At 43.0% G+C, this 21,448-nt stretch overlaps 1 protein-coding gene across 8 annotated transcripts in view; it reads left to right on the top strand.

Moving 5' to 3' along the window:
- Mcf2 (MCF.2 cell line derived transforming sequence) overlaps positions 1-21,448 on the top strand; it is a 104,619-nt gene continuing 83,171 nt past the window's right edge. For 3 of the 8 annotated variants that reach the window (XM_040744661.1, XM_040744667.1, XM_040744666.1), the window contains exon 1: positions 1-138. The gene's annotated coding sequence lies outside the window, so the exon portion shown is untranslated. The remainder of the gene's footprint in view (positions 139-21,448) is intronic. The other 5 variants (XM_040744659.1, XM_040744662.1, XM_040744660.1 and 2 more) reach the window with 2 other exon arrangements.

Raw genomic sequence — 21,448 nt, 5'->3', positions numbered from 1 at the left:
GGAGGAGAGTCTAGAGTACATAGACAAAGCAAGAGTAGAGGAGGGGACTCTATCTATGTGCCTATGGGGAAGTCCTGGTCCATGTTGGGTAAAAGCTTTCCAGGTGCTGCCTGTTGGGAAAGGAGCATCCACACCCTGGTAAGTAACACTTCGTTTATATTCTGTAAGGAAGGAAGCCCAGCAAATAAATCCATTGATTCCCCAGACTTGATGGAATCCTGCCTAGGGTTATCGTTGGGACCTTGTGAGAAAGGGGAATGAATTTTAGCAACATTTGGTCTACAGTTGGCAACATTGTTTGGGTAGGTTTAGGAGGTGCCGTCTTGCTGAATGAAGTTATGCTAGGCGGGGGAGGAAGCTTTGAGGCTGAAAAGCCTGGAGCCATCCAAGTGTAATTTCTGTGTCCTGCTTGCTGCTGGACCAAAGAGATGGCTCCATGGTTAAGAGAAGTTGTTGCTCTTGCAGACGCCCTGGGTTCATTTCCCAGCACCCACTTGATAGCTCACAACCTTCTTACTACAGTTTCTGGGGGTTCCCACAACTTCTTCTGACTTCCATGGGCACCAGGCATGCTAGTGATACTCATATATGCATGCAGGCAAAATACACATAAAATAATAAATTTTAAAATTTAGCCATCACTAAAAAATACTCAAAATAATAAACAGTATAATCTCAAAATGACTGGAACTTTCTCTTTACTGTTACCTGTGGTTTCCATTGAGTATTGGGATTAAAACTGGGTTTTGTCTTTCTGTTCTTTTATGCTTTTGCACAGTTTGCAAATCTTCAAGAGTTAAAATGTCTTTTTCTAGCTGGGCGGTGGTGGTACATGCTTTTAATCCCAGCACTCGGGAGGCAGAGGCAGGCAGATGTCTTGATGGACACTAGGACTGGGATACTTATATTCATTCACAATTGCATTTTCAAACATGGCAAGCTTTCATGATGGAGTGACTCAGACTGCACATTGTGGCTGCACAGGGAGGCTAGTGTTGAGTCAGACAAGTCCTGTAGCTTCCATGGTACTTCTCTAGTGACTACTACTTCCAGGTCCTTGACACCACCCATTGTTTCTTTACCCTTCTGTCACTGAGTGGCTCCTCTGCCTTGATCAGTGGGGTCATTTTCTCATATTTTCAGTTTCTGTGACCCAGATTGAAACCATCATGCTAGTGTTATGCCCCACAAATGCCAAGTTGAAAAGAGGTGACATGGTGCCTTTCATTGCAGAACTCAGCAGGGAGACAGAGGCAGGTGGATCTTTTGGGAGTTTGAGGCCAGCTTGCTCTATAGCAAGTTCCAGACTAGCAAGGTAGACATGGTGGTACCATATCTAAAACAAATAAAAAGAGGTGGCAGAAATGAATATGTATGATTCTAGGTGCCACAAAAGAATTTTCATTAGATAATGGCTTAATGGTTCAAACCATGGAAAATATTTAACATAAGGATAATGGAATATCTAACATAAGGGTTACAGAAAATTATCTCAGAAAATTGTTCCATTTCAGGTAAAAATCCATTTTAGTTGAGCTGAAGTGTTGCTAAATCCAATAAGTGCTGGAGAGTTGGCTTAGAGTTTAAGAGCACTGGTTGCTCTTCCAGAGTTCTTGAGTTCAACATCGTGGATTACAACCATCTATAATTGGATCTGATGCCCTCTTCTACCATAAAGGCATACATGCAGATAAAGCATAGATATACAAACATAGGATGATATTCCAAACACTATAATTACCCCAGAGGGGATTGTGATTTATTGATATAAGGTGTTGTGGTGTTGCTTGATTCTCAGTAGATATCACTACTATCAGAAAATACATAAACTCCTATTGGATTTTTAAAACATTTTTAAGATTTATTTATTTACTTTGTGTGTGTGTGTCTATGTACATAAATAGTAGCTTGAATTAGTCATTCCTCTAGGTATACATATATAGTCTTTTGAAACAGGGCCTCTGTAACTTTGGCTAGCCTGGAACTCTGATACTAGGTTGACCTCAAGCTCACAGAATTCCACCTGCCTTCTATCTCAGGAGTGCTCAGATCAAAGGCATCCATCACTCCTGACTATAATCTTTTTAAATTAAATAAAATGTACTTGGTAATGTGCCAAATGAGGTTCTTTTTGGGTCACCCTGCTGTTCTGAGTCTTAGTACTGCCATTACTGCTCCTTCTCAGAAAGGTGTAGTGTTCCTTTTTTCTTCTCCCCTTTCTTTCTCTTTCAGATGCTAGCCCACACCTAAGTATGCTTTCGCTGCTTCTTAACTTTCCCCTCCCCCACCCACCATGGGGTTGCTTATCTGACAAGCATGCTCTCTCTCTCCTCTCTCTCTCTCTCTCTCTCTCTCTCTCTCTCTCTCTCTCTCTCTCTCTCTCTCTCTCTCTCTCTCTCTCTCTCTCTCTCTCTCTCTCTCTCTCCCTCCCTCCCTCCCTCCCTCCCTCCAGGCTGTTGCTGATATTCGTAGCTTGCCTGGCCTGAGATTTTTCTTGTAAACGCTAAAACTCCTTTATGTACTCAGTGCATAAATAACATTCAAAGCTAGTTGATTTCTTCCCAATTTGGCCTTTAAACAAAACAATTTTAGGTCAGCTTCCTTGACTATGATACAGTGTATGATTCTGTGAGATTTGTTCCTGAGTGTACTCAGCTCAAGGTTACTCTGTGTGATTGAAAACTTTTTACATGATAATGAGAAGGGAAGAGTAAGAATGTGTCTGAAGTGAAGCTAACTGGGACAGAATGTGGTGTCCAGTGACTTCTTTTGGTAGGGGACAAAAAATGAGCCACAACTGTTTGAAGGACAGACATTCGTGATAAGAGTATATTTACCATAGATTCATGAAAGGAAATTATGAAGGCATGACTAGAATATTCCTATGTTGGGATATTCCTATTTAAAATAGCATCCTCCCTACTTGTTTAATTCCATCTCCATGGTAGACACCTTCTTTTCCAGGCTGCTGAGACAGTTCAAGAGGGTAAAGGCACTTGTTGCTCCTGAGCTACATAGTGGAAAGGAAGACCATGTTTCTGAAAGTTATCTTCTGACTCCCACAAACATGCTGTAACATACACACATCCCCACCATGCACATTACACACACACACACACTCATGGATGATACACATGGATGCCTTCACCTTTCTGAGGATCCATGGAATCCAAGTGTTTATCTCTGAGCCTTGTCATGATTGTGCCATGAGAAAATGCTCTGTGTTACCTGAATTTGCATAGGACTAATTGTGCATTTAGATGCTAGCATATACATTCTTGATAAAGAAAAGACTTTTCTACTACTTATGCTCAATTTTTCCCGACGGGGTGGGAGCAGAATCAATCTGTTCTCTTTGGTCCCCAGAAGGTGAACTAGGAGAAGCAGGCCCAAAGTAGGACATCTTGAAGACAATCTTCTAAAAGAATATGGTGATGTTTCAGTTTTGTTATATTTCACCTCAGGCTAGCTTCAAACATGCATCAGTTTCCTACATCACCCTCTCAAGTACTTGGCATTACAGGCCTGAGCCACCACACCCAATTCATCTCTCATATATTTGGACAGATTTCTCTTGAGGCAAATCTTCCAGGAGGCAGATTTGAGGAGGCAGACAATTTCTGGGGGGAAAGAATGGGAAAGTTTTGTAAAAAGCTTACAACTTTCTAAAAATGAGGAAGCTGCTACAGATTCCCACTATCTCTTTTTCTGAATTGTAAAGTTCTTGGAGAGTGCATATATTGACCAAAAGGCCCTAATGGAAGCTCATTGTTTAGAAGGATCTAGAAAGGAATGAGAGGGGAGGCCTCTCAAAGTTAACTTCCTGTCTTTCTTAGACCTGAACTGGCTTTTTCTCCAGGGACATCCCTTTCTAGAATTCCCTTTGTCTGTGTTCCCATTGTTGTTGCCTTAGCTTCCTCTTGTTAATTAATGTTTCATTTTGAGGTCACTCCTTTCTCTGGTAACTTCCAATAAAGTGATCAGCTTTCTGACTGTTCACATCTTTGTATTGGTTCTTTTTTTTTGTCACTGAGCTTGTATATGAGAGGAAGGAGAAGATGCTTCCATCAGACTGGCTTGTTGGCGAGTCTAGGGGACATTTTCTTGACAGATGATTGATGTGGGAGACCCTAGGCCACGGTGGGCAGCACCGCTCCAGGCAGGTGGTCCTGGATTGTCTGAAAGAGCAAATGGAGCAAGCCATGGAGAACAAGTCATTAATCAGCTCTCCTCCATGCTCTCTGCTTCAGCTCATGCCTCCAGGTTTCCACTGGGAGCTCCTGTACTGGCTCCTCTGGATGACAGACTACTGACTGTGACACAGAAACATAGGCCAAGTAACCCTTTCCTCCCCACATCGCTTTTGGTCATGCTGTTACAAGCAAACTAGGACAACCACCCACAAGAAGGATTCCTGTAGGTTTTTTAATATATCTTTTGACTACTGTTATTTTTTCTTAATACTTTGGTTCAATTTAGAATTTTAGCTGATCAGGAGGAAGTTCTGTAAGCTGGGTGTGAGGTGCATGTCATTAATTCCAGCACACAGAAGGCAGAGGCAAAGGACAGCCAGGGCTACACAGAGAAACCATGTCTTGAAAAGCAACGAAAATTGTTCTAAAATTAAAAAGCTTTCCCCAGCTTTTGTCTATTTGTGTGTTTATTTATTTATTTGAGATAGGATCTTACTACCTTGGTTTCCCCATGATTTTGGCTATAGTTTTCTTTCTTTTCTTTGTAGTGGGAGGAGTGTTAGTTTGAGACAGTCTTACTGTGTTGTTGATTCTTAGCTGTCCTTGAACTCACACAGATCTGCCTGCCTCTGCCTTTGGAGTGCACAGATTAAAGGTATGTGCCACCATGCCTGGCAAACATACTTTTCTTTTTTTTTTTTAGAGATAGTGTTTCCCTGTGGCTTTGGAGACTGTCCTGGAACTAGCTCTTGTAGACCAGACTGGCCTCGAACTCATGGAGATCCACCTGCTTCTGCCTCCCGAGTGCTATGATTAAAGTCGTATGCCACCACCACCCAGCAGCAAACATACTTTTCATTAGGTCATTTATTTTTTGAGAAAAGACTCATGTGACCCAAGCTGGCTTTGAACTTACTACATAGCCAAGGATGACCATGAACCTCTATCCTTCTGCCTTTGTTCCTTGAGTACTTAGGAATGCAGATGTGTGCAGTAAGAATTCCAGGTGATGGTGACCAAGTGCATACATAGTAAAGAAGCAGTCTGCTTACTGAGCTCCATCCCACAGGTCCATTAGTTTCTAAAGCCCAGCATTCCTAACCAGGAGTTCACACTGATGCTTACTCTTTTCTAGCGCATTTACCTCTTTCCCTCTATAAATACATAGGTTCTTTTGTGCCACTGGAATCCTTTAACAGTATGTATCCATACAGTTTTTGCTTAAAGTATCACATTTGCACCTGGTAGGCCGTTTTATTTTCTTACTGCTCTTGGGATAGAATCTAGAGCCTTTGTCTCTTGGGCAAGCACCACTGAGGCGCATCCCAAACCTCAGACAGGTCTTTTATAGTACAAATAGCCATTATTTTTTCCTTTTTTCTTTGAAATGTCTTTCTCCATTGCCTCCCTTCTTTCATGGACTCCTGTTGGATATTGGACCCCCTGATTTCATTGTGTGACTGTTATTGTCACAACACAGTCAGACAGTCCCACTATACTTTCCTAAAATTTTAATTTCTTATTGAAATGATGAATTCACCCCTTCTCTCCTCAAATATCCCACAGCCACTCCTCTTCCTCTCCCTATTGTTTAATCGTTTCAGCTGATGGAAATGGAGACAAGGTTTTCTAAGGTATGTTACTGAGATTCCATTTCGAAGGAGAGGGAAGAAGAGAGGGAAGAGGGTTGAGCTGAGGAAGAAGTCACAACTAAAGTGATAGATCCCAGCAGAAGCCCCCATTAGCTGCTTCAAGAAGTTCTACGGACTGGATAATATTTTGCAGTGGTTCTGATGTGATGCAAGCAAGTTGAGTCCTGAAACCCACTGTGTGAATTCAAAAGATGCTGCCTTTAAACTAGGCATCTCCTATGGTGAAGAGATCTTTAATCGGAACTAACCGCCTCAGGCTTCTCTCAAAGGATAGGACAGTAAACCCTTGGTATTTCGAAGGAGGATCTGAAGGACACAACTTAGCTTCTACCCCATTACCCTCTGTGCCTATCAGGGTCTTCTCTAAACACTCTCCGCTGCTGAGGCTGACTTTGACCTGATTCTCCTCTGGGATTACAGGCTTGCACCACACTTACTTTTACCCAGTGATGGGGATCCAAGTCAGGGCTCCCTGCATGCTAGGCAAGCACTCTTCCAACTGAACTGCATACCCAACACCATGCAAATTTTTGTAATGTTATCAATCATGTCCCCAGGTATAGAAGCTTTCTTTCTTGTTTTCCAATTAGTCTTTGGTTATCACAATCCACTATTGTAATAGACTATGATAATGTCTTGAATATTTTTGTATAGAGCCATTAGCTTTTTGTTTTGTTTTGTAAAATTCTCCTGTTACTGATTTACATTTGTTTCTTCCCCCGCTTACTGGTTACTCACCACCTATATATCATCTCTTAAAGAACAAGACACTGCTTTAGATTATGGCCATCTAACAGTGAACAAAGCGTGTAACTCAGGAGGCAGAGACAGGCAGATCTGAGTTCAAGGCCAACCTGGCCTGGCAATCCAACAATGAACAAAGCGCATAATTCAGGAGGCAGAGACAGGCAGATCTGAGTTCAAGGCCAACCTGGTCTACACAGTGAAACCCAGTCTTAAAAAAATCAAAACAAGCCGGGCGGTGGTGGCGCACGCCTTTAATCCCAGCACTCAGGAGGCAGAGGCAGGCGGATCTCTGTGAGTTCGAGGCCAGCCTGGTCTACAAGAGCTAGTTCCAGGACAGTCTCCAAAGCCATAGAGAAACCGTGTCTCGAAAAACCAAAAACCAAAAAATAAAAAACAAAAAATCAAAACAATCCCCTCTTCAAAGACTGATAAAAAAGGGAAAGTCTCAGATAATAAAGTAGTAAATGCACCAACAAATAATCAAATATAAGGAAGTCGTCCTTGATTTGAGTTAATACAATTCAGTGTGCTGGGGTGGAGCTCGTGGGAGTAGGGAGAAGTGCATTTTCAATAGGGTCATCAAGGAAATGACATTTAAACAGACTTGACCACAGGGGAGCAGGCAAGTGCAATCATGGTGCCGAGAAACATCAGGGGTTATGCTTCTGTGAAGACAGCAAAAAGGACTATCAAGGGCACAGATGTGGATGGGGAAAATCCACAAAGAGGCTGTGTGGGAGAGATATGTAGCAAGGGACCAGATCAGTTTTGCTCTTCATGTTGGCAGCCATTTGCCTTTGGTGTCTTGTGTCAGTCATAGTTCTATAGGACAAACAGGAGTCTTATGTTGTGTGTGCCTCTGTGTCTATTTAAACACACACATACACCTATCTATAATCTATTGAGAGAGAGAGAGAGACAGAGAGAGAGAAAGAGAGACAGAGACACAGAGAGAGAGAGAGAGAGAGAGAGAGAGAGACAGAGACAGAGACAGAGACAGAGACGAGAAGAGAGCTTGGTACTCTGGAAACCAGAGAAAGCAGGAATGGGGCGGGGAGGAATTTTCTCAAGGATTTGTCTCAGTTAGAGGGTGGATGAGCTGCAAACTCTCAGGCAGAAAGGTTCTTAGAGACTTGCCTCAGAATTTCTTCCACAGGGAAACTTAAGTTTTGCTGTTAAGGCCTTACAGCTGAGTGAATGTGGCCACCCAGGCTTTCAAGGATTATCTCCTTTGCTTAAAGTCAACTGATTTGCAGATGTTAACCACAGTGCAGAATACCTCAAGGCAGCAGTCAGATTAAGTGTTTGAATAACTATGGCCTAGCTGGGGGGAGGCCGGGAAAACCGAAAAGGAACCCCCAGAGAGACTTACCTCTATCATTTGGTGATTTGCCTCTGTTTATATTTTAAAAAGAGGCCCAGAACTGCTGATTGGAAAACTTAACAGAAGGGACTTCTTGACTACCAGCCTTTGCTTTAGTGTTGAAAAGCTGATGAGGGGAATCCCATGATGGGAGCAGAAACCAAGAAATAGTAGAATTTCAGATGCCTTCCCTGGGAACTCTTCAGTCACCCCACCCCCAACCCCTGCTCAAGTCTCTGCTCTCTGGCTAGGGGAATGTGCTAATGTCCATCTGTAAGAAGTGTAGCTAGTGATGCAAACGACTTTCTCTGTGCTAGTGAATGTCACTGTCTTTAGATGTATGTCTCCCAGTCTTTGGGATGTTCAGGGTTATGTACGGTCAAGCTAGCTCCCTTTGGTCCATGGGCCTTTTCATGAGGCTTTCTTCTGCTCTACCTAAGCTAGAACCTCCCACAATGGCCTTTGTTTATAAACCGTGGTAAGTTTCTAAATGTATGTATTTTTAAAATCATATGTATGCATGTTCATGTGTGCGTGCAGTTAGGTGCAGACACACATGAAGGCTGGGGTATCAGATTGCCCCGGACCTGGGGTTACAGGTGCTTTTGAGCTGCCCAGTGTGGACGCTGAGAACTAAACTCAGGCCTCTGCAAAAGCAGTGCATGCTGTTAACGGCTGAGCCATCTCTCCATCCCTGGGTGTATACATTTAAAAAGAAGACAATGGAAATGATATGTGCTACTTTTGCTATTTCACACCACCTAAGGTAAGTTTTACACTGAAAAAACCAAAAACCCTTAACCCCTGGGGAGAGAAAGAGGGAAAGGGATGCCTTTCTTTGCACTCTGGAGAACCACAATGAACTGGGAGGAGTCTGCTAGTGAGGCAGACATCAAGCCCAGCGCTGTAGAGGTCAGGTGAGCACACAATGCTTCTGCCTCCAGGCTTGCACTCAATTCTGGTAGCTGTGGCAAGATTCTCACTCAGCTACAAGGTTATTTCTACTTATGCCAATTCAGTGTTCTTGTAAAACTAAGATATGGTTATCATTTTCCTGATATGACAGTGCACAGCTCTGACTGTAGGAGGCTTGTATAAAGCTGTCTGTCTGGGGTGGATAGTCTTTAGATAGATAGGATGAATGAAAAACAAGGTTCTGGGTTGAAAATAATTACCATATAGGAAGAGAAATCTGTGCTTGGTAGGGTGGTTCACCCTTATCATCCCAGCATTCAGAAGAATGAGGCAGAAAAGTGACTGGGAGTTTGAGGATAGCCTAGTCTGTAAAATGTGTTTCAGAACATCTTAGGCTATAGTATAAGACTCTGGAGAGAGGGGGGGGGAGGAGGAGGGAGAGGGGGAGGGAGGGAGAGAGGGAGAGAAGGAGAGGAGAATATTATACTATTCCTAGGTGTGTGTTCATATGATTCTACATTCTACTACAGAGTTACCTGCATATCCATAATTATTGCTGCTATTTTCACCTCACAATAATGAAGGGATGGGATCAGCAGCTTAGGTGTCGTGTGTGTGTGTGTGTGTGTGTGTGTATGTGTGTGTGTGTGTGTGTGTGTGTACATGGTACATGTAGGTGGTGCCCATGGAAGCCAGAAATATTGGATCCCCTGAGTCATGATAGTTGTGAGCTGCCTGACTAGTGTATCCCTGGTTGACCTAGAACTCCCTATGTCCTTGAACTCCTCACAGATATCAGCCTGTCTCTGCTTTCCCAGGTCCCCAGTGCTGGAATTAAAATCATGAATCACTATGCCTAGTGTGTGTGTGTGTGTGTGTGTGTGTGTGTGTTATGATAAATAAGCTTTGTAATATGCACAATGATAGTACTTTCTTTAGATGGATCAATTGTGTACTTTTCTTATTGTCAGGTAACCTACATAACCAGAGTAGTCACACTGGATTTCTCCCATTGTTTAACAAATGCCAGTTTTGAGCTCTAATTCACCTTAGTAAATAATTATCTGGGCAATACAGAGATTCACCAATCAGCCCTGTTTACTTTCACGTCACTGTTTACACCTAAACGCTTCATCACTAATTGTAGCTAAAAATGAAAGGAGTCGGGAGTTTTGATTTCAAATGCTACTTTTCCTCAGACAGTAGAATTTCCATTTCAGATATATCTTCATTTTACTCAAAGCATTTCATGAAAGAGCTGCTAACATTTGTGGAAGAGGTTTGTTCCCTGCAAGTATAGTGCCACTGGAACTGTTCTTAAAGTATGTGACCACCAGAAGAGCAAGTTTTGAAGGACCTGTTTCTTTTAATGAACATCAGAAAAAAAAGATGGCAGCTCAGTGTATTATACAGGGTTTCCCAGGACCCTAGCCCTTGAGAAGCAAGGGTGGAGATTGTGCTTGAGCCCTTGCCGGCCGTTAGAGCATCCGCCCTTTGTGACTAGCTAGAGCAGCTCTCTTGGCACAAGTAAAGTGTTCTAACAGTTTTTTATTGGCAGGTGCACGCTCACACTGTGCACCTCTACTCCACCCCTGCCCTGGCCCGGGAAGCAGGATGCAAGGAACCTCCCTCTCCAGCTTCAAATGCTCAGAGTGTGCAGAGTGCTAGGTTGGACTATCCCCTCCCACCACGTGCTCCAGCCTTCCCTATTCTTCAGTGGGCGTCTCTGTGGGGGCTGTCCCCTCTGGTTCCTGGTGTCCCGCCCCTGTTCATCCCATTGCAAACCAGGCAGGGATGTGGGTGCTCGCCCAAAGGGAGCAGAGTTGCTCTCAACTCTCAGTGGCTGAAACCAGAAGCACTTTGAAGCCAGAGTCCTGAAGTCTCTGTGAGTTTCTGGGCTCCGGACGCATAGGCTCTCCGTCCTGGGGCTTGTTGGTCTCAGCTAGGAGGCTCTAGTCTTCTGAGCCGCAGAACTAACTGCTCAGGCTGTGACCCTTCCGGCAGTGTCTGTGCTTGCACAGACTGGCCGGGCTGCTTGCCGGCCAGTCTGGCAGCAGCAGGTTTGGCTTGGGGTCCCTGACCAAGGAGTCCCGCTTGAGGATGGCGGAAGCAGGGTCCCCTCCAGCGGGGCCCCCTCTCGTTTCTGCTCCTGCCTCGCCATGGATGGCGTTCAGGCCATTGCCCAGGACTGTTGCTCAGATGCCTGGTGCTGGGAGTCTCCTGCTGAACCCGGGCGGCTATGGCTACAGTTTCATGCCGTTCACGCAGACAGTCCCGGTGCAGGTGGACATGGCCATGGCCCTGCATCGTGTTAGGATTGCAGAGAAATACGGGAAGAACTACCTCTGTTTGCTGCAGGCAGTCTTCCTTGCAGGTGAGTGTCATTTCCCGGTGCACTCCCATCCAGCGGCCTGGGACACCGAGCTCTCCCCTCTCCCCAGCTCCCTCTCCAGCCTGCTGTGGGGTGGGTGCACTTTGTTTTCTCCTTGCTCTCAGTGTTTGGGTGTTTGCCGTACCCCCTCTTCCCTTTCCCTCCCCCCTTCACTGTATACCCCCTACACACTGCGGTGGTGCTCCTAGTATGGGGCCATCCTGGCTGTGGTCCTCAGTTCCTCCGGCCAGCTGCCATGCTGAGGGTGTTTGTGGCTTTCAACTCTGCTCAAGCCTCTTGGGTGGACTTCCAGAAGCCCGCCAGGCAAGGTGAGACCTTCCCACGACTCTTACCCACTTTCCACCCATCTAGGTGCCTCCCGGTGGAGTTGGGAACACAAGGGACCTTCCCACTCTGCATCCCGAACCCCAGAGCCAAGCCTCCCGGAGAATGTACTTCCCTGTAACACTCGCTGTAGTTAAAAAAGCTAGGCTTGTTTACGCGTGTGGGTGCTTGTTGTTTGTTTCATTAACACGTGCTAGGGCTAAGTTAGAAAAGGCGCTGGGATTCTGAAAGCCGCGGGCCTGAAAGTTGGAGGAGGAGTTTGTATTTGCGCTTATCCGCCAAGACCACCACATCTTTCCAGCTTGGTCCCATGAGCTTCCTGCCTCTCTGATGCTCTTACTACAAAGGCAGAGGTTCTTTCTTACTTTTCTTGGAGGGACAAAACCGAAGCTAACAAATTCCCACAGTACTTTGGTAAAGGCTTGAGAGTAGTGCAAAGGAAGGGTGATGTACACAGTCAGAGTTGATGTGTCGGGAGCATGCTGAGGCTGGCTAGGGGACTCAAAGTTCCTATGGGACCACTGGGAGTACTGCGGTATCTGCCAGGTGCTGCAGATGCCGGCCATGTCTTCTGTGCCTCTGTGGTGCTTGCCCTGGGATGTTTCTTGTAATGGGAACTTGGGAATCGAAAACTAAACTTGGTGCAGTTTTTCTTTTCACAAACCAAGTAGCCACAGTGCGTGTCCCAAATTCCACTTCTTATTCGAAGCTGTCCACTTATTAGAAGGAGGTTACGCCAACATCTTTAGTTAAACCACAGGAAACTCGGAGCTCTGTCTAAGGCTTGTTGGTAACAAAGAACCCTTTGGTCTTGAGTATTTTGTTTGGAAGTGGTCAATGTTATTTTCTGTATGTAAAAATAAATCATTAAGGGAAGTGTGGCAATGGGGCACAAACTCCTTCAGGGTTTAAGGGCAATTTAAATGGATTTGGGAGGGTACAAAAGAAACCAATGGAAAATTTATGTGTACGTGCAGTGTGCAGTGAGAGCTAAAAACTAACTTCATAGGGAAAAAAAAACACTTAAAAAAACTGTAAGTGTCTCATTATGTAGCTCAGGATGGCCTCAATAATCCTCAGTGCTGAGATTAGTAGGCCCCCATGTTAACCACTACTCCTAACACACACACACACACACACACACACACACACACACACACACACCACGCACGCACGCGCACATGTGAGAGAAAGAGATTCTGGGGATTGAACCCCAGGACCATGGATGGATGTTAGGCAAATGCTCTACCTCAATATTACAATCCTCCTCATCACAAGAATGAAATACAAATGGAAATTTCTGTTGCTAGGTGTTTCTCTTCATTCTAGGTTCAATTTCTTGATCGTTGAAAGTTTCTAGCATGCAGCCATTCCTTAGTCAGTATGACATGGTAACATAACCTGGCATTTAAATGATACTAGTCACTCTGCTGTGCTTTAGTGGGGATGGGGGATGGGTTATAGTAGGGGGTGGAGGAACTGGCAGCTCTTACTTGTCTTTCATTGTTTCCAGCAGTTAACCTCTACTTGCCCACAAAGAGCGGTATTCTTGTGGCTGCGGCACACTATAGGATATTATAACTTTATGATTTTTTGGTTTTGTTTTTGAGATGGGCATTCTTTATTTGCCTGGATTGCTTTTGAATGCCTGACTTAAATGATCTCCTACGTCACCCTCCAGAGTAACTGAAACAATAGGTTCGTAATACCACATACAGATTGTACTATAACCTTAATTTGATCTTTTCAAAATTAAACTTATTTATTTTGACTTTTCTGTGTGCATGTGTGTGGGAGCATGTGCCCTAGCACATAAGTGGAGGTCAAAGGATGACTTGAAAGAACCCATTCTTTCCTTCCGCCATGTGGCTACTCAGGTAGCCAGCGCCAGCATGCACTCTCAATTGCTGAGTTATCTCCCCAGCCCCTTTTTGGCTTTTTGACAGTCTCAAAGCTGATCTCAAACTCTGGATCCTACTGCCTTCACTTCCCAAATGGTGGGATTACAGGTGTGTGCCACCATACCTAGTTTATACCTTTAAATGTAAAAAAGGATTTCATATACTTTTTTGTTTCATCTTTTGTATCTTCAAGACAGGGTTTCTCTGTGTAGCTTTGGAGCCTGTCCTGGACCTCGCTTTGTAGACCAGGCTGGCTTTGAGCTCACAGAGATCCACCTGCCTCTGCCTCCTAAGTGCTGGGATTAAAGGCGTGTACCACCATGCCTGCTTGGATTTCATATACTTAAAATAGTAATATAATCTACAAATGTGTTTAGGAAGCTTTGAATTGTCACAAAGAACCCTTTGAAAGATCCCTTATTACATAGTTACACGTGTGTACCAGGTTCTCTTCTGTCAGTCATCTCTGGGCTGCCTCAGACTTTTGCTTCTGGAGAACGAAGGTCTCAAAGGGCTAGTTATGCACAAGGCATAAGGAATTAAAACTTTTTCCAGGTAGACAAGGCATTGGAATGGATGTGGTAGAGGCAGAGAAGGTATTCCAGACATAGGAAATAATATGGGCAAAGACAAAGCAGGAAGGGGAGAACATAGTTGGTTTGCAGAATTGTATATGATTCTAAAAATGATTAGAGTAGGTAGGCATAGTGGCACATGTCTTTAATCCCAGCATTAAGGAGTCAGAGGCAGGGGAATTTCTGTTTGAGACCAGACTGATCTACCAAGCTAGTTCCAGGATATGCAAAGAAATCCTGTCTTGGAAAGCCAAGGGAAAAAAGACTAGGAATGATGGTGGTGAGGCACTTTTAATCCTAGTACCAGGAAAGGAGAAGCAGCAGGGAATCCCTCTGAGTTGGAGGCCAGCCAGGGCTAGCTAGTGAGGGTCTGTCTCAAAGAAAAAAAAACCCAAACCAGAAAACCGAAAACCAACTAAACAAACAAAAGACTGGGAATGGAAGAGAAAGGACAAGTTAGTGTTCAGAATGGAGCCCAGAGCCTCACACATGCTAAGCACATGCTCTGTCACAGAGGCAACATTCCCAACCCCAGAATTCAGTACTGAGTATGTGATTTTTGTGGAACATTCAGGTTGAACTGACCAAGGAGTCTGCAGCTGGGAAGAAGTAGAGAGAAGTAAACCTTGTTTCTTCTTGTCTTCTCTTAACTTAAGTCTCCTTCCCTATGCTGTCTTGATAGGTAGCACAGCCTGAATAGTAAATAACCACATTTATTATATCTTTTCTTTTGAGCTTTCTTTTACAGTTTTCCCTTCTCACATGCTATCTTACTTAATGATGAATAAGGAAGAATATTTTGTACTCCACAAAGAATGAAAACTATTCTTCTAATAGAACCTCATCCAACTGAGAATTTAAGGAGCTGTGAAAACCTATTCATGAGCAAATTTGGTTTCAAGTGCAATTTGACATCATTAAGTTCTAGCTACAATAGAGTATAAATGACAACACTTATTTGATGTGCATTGTACAATGTTGTAAAATGTATTCCAACGATAATGGATTTCTTATGAGGCTAAACTTTCTTTTTTGAAATGTCTCATAGCCCAGGTTACCCTGAAAAGCTCTGTGTAGTTGAGGATGATCCTGAATTCATGGTGCTCCTACCTCTACCTTCCTAGTGCTGGGTTTACAAGTATAAGCTGCCATTCTATTTTTTATGTGGTTTTGTGGATCAAACCCAGGATTTCATGCATGCCAGACAAGCACTTTGCTGATGGAACTACTTCCCCAGCCCTGGTCCAGGGCAAACTTCTGTGGGAAACCAGACATTCTCTGGGAAACTGGGCATCAGCTCTTATAGTGCCTGGTTTATTTTTCTTCTCAAATTTCTAACCATTTCAGATGGAAAGGTTTTCAAAAAAGATTTCTTACCTTCCAGACTCCTGAAGCTGGTAATAATTGCATCCTTTCCTGATGACTCAAGTCTGTCCTAAGAACAGCATCCGTTACTTTAATATGATCTATACAGTGCCCAGAGGTTCCAGTGGGGGCTCTTTGTCTCTATGGCAAATGCGTAGATCTCTCTGCCTTTTGCTTTACAATGTCTGCTCTGTCTAATCTTTCCATATATCCCTTCTCTGTTAGCTGTCTTTTCTTGCTGCTGTCAGTTCTTTCTACTGTCTTTTACTGTCTCTAGCTCCAGACTCCATCCTCCAGTGTTCATTTTGTTGTGCTGTAAGCTAAGGAACATTGCAACCTAAATTTGCAGAACTATCTGAAAACCACAAGTAAATAACAATTAGTCTGGGAAGTCTTCCTTTATTAATACATGTGAACTTGATGTGTTTGTATGGGTGCAAATATGTGTGAGATGGAGGCCAGATGTTGACTCTGGCCATCTTTCTCAGTAGCTCTCCATCCCATTTTTTGAGACAGGGTTTCTCACTGAACCCTTGAACTCAGAGCCCATGGATCCAGCTAGTCTAGACCAGGTTGCCCTGGAACTCCCTGAGATTTGTCTGTCTCTGCTAATATTGAAGATGCCACCATGCCTGGTCACAGGAAGTGTTCTTAACTGTTGAGTGATCTCTCCGGCCACTCAAAATAAATAAAAATAAAAGTAATAAAAAGATTATGTTGACTCTTCTAGGTCCTTTGCCAATCTTTAGAACTTTATTTTTTATCATTAGCTTGTCAATTTGCATATAAAAATCTAGTTAGAATATGCTTAGAATCTACAGATCAATCTAGTGGGTTTGTTTGTTTACTTATTTGGGACAAGGTCTCATAGCCTAGGCTGGCCTAAAAATTGTTTTGTGTCCCAAGCAGTGAATATTTTTCTGTAATTTTCTTCATGGACATCAATTTCTTTTATTTCTTACATGCTGGTTGGGGGGATAGAATTAGAGCCCAGGGCATGCCAAGCTTGTGGCCTGCCACTAAGTTATGCTTTATGTGTAACTTTATGTATTATACTCCTCATCTTTTTGAGGAAGGGTCTCAAAAAGCAACTGCCCTCAAACTCTTGATCCTCTCATCAGCCTCCTTCGATGCTAGGATCCCAGGTTTGTGCCATCTTCCTGGCTCAGAGTTTGTTTTTACTAAACTGTTGCTGATTCTTTGCAAAGTTTCTAGGGGAAAGAGAAAGTTCACATGCTGCTCAAAGATGAATTTTGAAAATCTTTGTGGCTGGAGAGTCTGATAGACACTGAGTTGCCTGTCCCTTCAAAATAATACTTCAGCTAGGTCAGCATCAAGTCCTGTGTTTACATTCAGGGATACTGCACACTCTCTGCTTCTTAGATTCCTCATTCTCAGCCTTGTGCCTGTTGGTTAATTAGCTGACACCTTAGCTATTGGGTGTCCAGTATGTTGACAAGGAAAACCTTAGAGTTATTTTTAAAAAACTCCTCTATTAAAAACAAACTGGTGTGATGAGGTATAGTTATTCTTAGCTTTCTTGATGGCACTTAGAAGTTCTGAGTATGTGTATGCTGGAACATTCTTGAATTTGCATTTGCAAGCACCATCATTAGATCATTTTGCACTGTTTATGAAAGAGGGTCAGTTTTGCTTCCTTTGTTGTGACCTTGGAAGGATCACTAACAGATATTGTGTGTTCTCCTGCACGAATTATAAACCAAAGTAAACCATTTTAATTGGATTTACTGTTGCAGATGCTGTGCATTTCAAAATTAGATTTTCTAAACCCGAGAAGTGATGAATAGCCACGGAGTAAGAGAGTTGGCAGTTAATGTCTACATGGATATTGTGGGTTCTGACTTTAGTGAGCCATCTTGTATACTTTTATAGCTTGTGCTTTAAATAGCTGTCCTCAAAAGGTCAGATGTTATAATAAAACTTTAAAAAGATGAGAATGCATATACTTAATACATTTAGAACGCTTAGTTCGTGGCTGTGACCATCATGTTTGTGATTGTCATTACATCTGTAAGCTCATGTTCAAGCATGGCTAGACTCATTTGCCCTTGCGGATACTGAGCAAATGTTGATTTGGATGAATAAGGAAAGGAATTCCATAGTCAGGTGGTTGTGGTTAATCCCAGCAGGCAGATCTAAGTGAGTTGGTGGCAGGGGGATCTGTGTGAGTTCAAGGCCAGCCTGGTCTATGGAGTTCCAGGGCAACCAGAACAACACAGAGAAACCCTGCCTTGAAAAACCACAAAAAAGAAAGGAATTCCTGGTCTTGAGGTTCATCAGTGTTTAAGAGCACTTGCCAGAGAAACCAGGTTTAAATCCCAGCACCCACATAGGACTGCTCACAGTGGGCTATAACTTCATTTTCAGGGGATCTGATGACCTCTTCTGAATTCCAGAGACACTTGGCATAGAACGCACAAGGTTCATAGATGTATATGCCAGCAAAACATGCATAAATATGTAAATTAATTAAAACTAAAGAAAATTTTCTATGTAAAAGATTATTCTTGTAGGGGCTGGAGAGATGGTTCAGTGGTTAAGAGAATTGACTACTTCCAAAGGACCTGGGTTCAATTCCCAGCACCCACATGGCAGCTCACAAACTGTCTGTAACTCCAATTCCAGGGGACTCAAACCCCATGGCAAAAGACCTATGTATATAAACTAAAAATAAATAAATTTCCTTTGGGACATGCAAAAAAGATTATTCTTGTGTGCAGGTGTGGATGTGGGGCACATATTGGTGGAGATCAGAGGACAGCTTTATAGCATTAGATTTCTCCTGCTACCTTTCTGTTGTTTCCAGGAGAGAAACCCAGGTCAGATTTTCAGGCTTGCAGGCAGCAGTGCCTTCACCTGCTGAACCATCTTGCTAGCTCCAAAGGGCTTTTCTTTTCATTCTCAATTTATATTGCTAAGGAACGGTCTGTGACATTTAAAATGGAGTGCTGGCCAGGTGTGGTCGCTTAAGTAAAAGAGGCAAAAGTGGGTGAATTTCTGAGTGCGAGGCCAGCTTGGTCTACATAGTGAGTTCCAGGACAGCCAGAGCTGTGTGGAGACTATGTCTCAAAAAACAAAAACAAAAACAAAAAACAAACAAAAATAAATAAAATTGTGTAATGAAGCGAGTTTTCTTTGTTTTGTTACTTTTGTTTTCTTCCTTCCGTCCTCTCTATTTTTTTTCTTTCTTTTGTGCTTTTGTTTTGCTTTGCGTTTGTTTTGGGGGGCGGGGTCTCACTCAAGCTCAGGCAGACCTGGAAATTACTTTATAGTGCAGACTAGCCTTGATTTTATGGAAATCCTCCCACCTCAGCCTTCAAGAGGGCTGGAATAGGAGCCGTTGGTGTCTACTTGTTTGTTTCCAAGGCAAGCTTTCAGAATTATCCAAGAAAGTGAATTCTTTTTTAATAAAAATAGCTTTTCCCTGGTACTCATTTTGAAGAGGATGCAAACACATTTCTGAAAAAAAATGCTTCTTTAACATAGATTTTGCATTTATCAAAGATTTTTATCATCTGCCAATTTTAAAGGTTTGATCAAGTTGCAAAATAGCTTTAGAACTGGAGGAGTATAACAAACTCGGAGTCAGTGGAGGTTTTAGCCTTTTCTAGGTTTTGCAGACCATTCATTTGAATCACAATGCTTCATATTTGCATGTCATTGCGCTATATGCACACATATACATGTGAATATCAGCGCCTGCAAAGATTACCCTTTCACTTGCAGCCCATGCAAATGTGTCTGACCCAGGACAGATTGATAGCTGGTTGGACCACCTTCAAATCCTTTAAGTCTTGAGCTGTAGAAAGGATCCCTCCCCGGAGGTAGTCCTCAAGGACTAGGCTAGAGAATCTGTTTGCTTTTCATTTCTTCTGTGCAAGTATCTTATCAGTTTAGTTCTGGATGTCCTTTTACCCTGTGCTCACTGCAACCTACAATCAGTACAATTGTAACATTCATCACTCTGGGCCAGAATTGCCTCTAGATAAAGAGTCCCCCCTCATCTGGGTTGATGCCTAACTGGCTTCTGTACACTGACATTAACGGGACCTGACTGTAGCTTTGAACACATGAATTATTAGAGTAGCTGAAAGATACATAAAACAACAACAAAATTGTGTTGAAAGATGGACTACTGCCTTGCAACCTTTTTTTTTTATCATGTCGCTCATTCCTTCCATTCCTCAACTTTTGCTAGAATTCCACTCAATACCTTGATTCATTCCTTCAAAGCACAAATAAAGGCTGAACATCTCCTTCCCAAATTTGGAAGTTCTTCCTTATTGTGTGCTGTGTAAGCCTTGGAGGGGTGGTACAGGGATGCATTGCAGGTACTCAGGCAACATTTGTAGACATTTGTTTTGATATGGTGTCTGACTTTTTTCTTTTCAAAAGACAAGCTTTCAGCTTCCCAGGCTGGCCTGGAACTCACTGTAGCCAAGACTGACTTGAGACTTGTGACAGTCTTGTGCCTCATGCTTTAATTACTGCTGAAATGGAAGGGATGCACCGCTGTACCCAACTAGGGGACCCTTAGCTTGAAGGCCATCATGATCTCTTAGTTGTCACATTTAATGATTTCCTCCCTGTTTTATACTGTTCATATTATGCAAGCAGTATTGATTCCTAATTTTGATCACTGTTAAGCTGTACTTTCTTGTGGTAATCACTAAAATAATTGTGTCTTTCAAAAATGCATGCTTTGTGAAAAATGCAAAGAAATCCTGTGGTAAGAGCCGCATCCAACCCTAAAATACATCTGTAATAATCATATTGAATATATAGGCACTTGCTAATGCCAGATTAAAAATATGTGTACTGTTTAGGGATAGGGAGATGGCTCAGTGGTTGAGAGTCCTTGCTGCTTTTCTAGAGGACCTGAGTTCAATCCTGCCCACCCGTATCTGCAGCTCATAAACACCTATAACTCCACCTCCAGGGTATCTAATGCCTTCTTCTAGCTTCCAGGGGCACCCACACTCATACACACACACACACGCACACACACACTTGAATAGAAGTAAATCTTAGGAGGGTGTGAGAAGGGGAAGGAGGGGGAACTAGGGTTGATATATAAAATGAAAACTTTTTTAAATTGATACAGCTCGGTTGATAGTGCTAGCAAAAAGTCCTCTGTTCACACCTCAGCATCACATAAACTGAACTGAAGGTGGAGGCACGATGATCAGTTGTTCAAGGCCACCCTCAGATACAGAGTAAGTTCAAGGCAAATCTGGGCTACATAAGACACTGTCTTGATTTGAATTACATTTTATTTTTATAAAAAATTGTTTTCTTATAATATATTTTGGTCATGTGCTTTATCTATTCCCTATCGTACCAGATCCTCCCCACCTGCCTTCCTACCCAACCTGATGTTCTTTCCCTCTCGAAAAACAAACAAAAACAAAACAAAAGCATAAGAAACATGTACAAAAAAACTCCACAAAACAGAAAAATAGAAATCAATATAAACAAAGCAAAATGGGACAAATTTCATTGTGTTGACCAGCTATTGCTGGGCACGGGTTCTGCCCTGTAGTAAGAGATCCTATCTTGAGAAAAGTTATAATACAATGTTTATTAAACTGCTTTTGAAATTTGCATTCCAAATGCAGTATAGCATCTTTTCCAGTATTTTTGGTTAATGGCTGCTTTTTTTCCTGTTTATCAGGTTTGCCATTTTCTGTTAGCTTTCCACCTTCACTCAATTTGGGACTTGCCTCATTGCCTTTCTTTGTTTTGGTGTTGGCCATTGAAACTGGGGTTCCCGTGCTCCGCCACTGAGCTACACTCTCAAACCACTCATCGCCTGGCCAGAGGTTGCTTTTTTTGTTTGTTTGTTTTTTGGTTTTTTGAGACAGGGTTTCTCTGTATTGTTTTGGAGACTGTCCTGGAACTTGCTTTGTAGACCAGGCTGGCCTGGAACTCACAGAGATCCGCCTGCCTCTGCCTCCCGAGTGCTGGGATCAGAGGTTGCTTTTTTAAAATGAATATTTT

The sequence above is a fragment of the Mesocricetus auratus genome, unplaced genomic scaffold (genome assembly GCF_017639785.1).
Source record: "Mesocricetus auratus isolate SY011 unplaced genomic scaffold, BCM_Maur_2.0 Super-Scaffold_100003, whole genome shotgun sequence".
Taxonomy (NCBI): Eukaryota; Metazoa; Chordata; class Mammalia; order Rodentia; family Cricetidae; genus Mesocricetus; species Mesocricetus auratus.
Note: the sequence above shows the minus strand (reverse complement) of the source record. Positions and strands in the feature narration are given on the sequence as shown.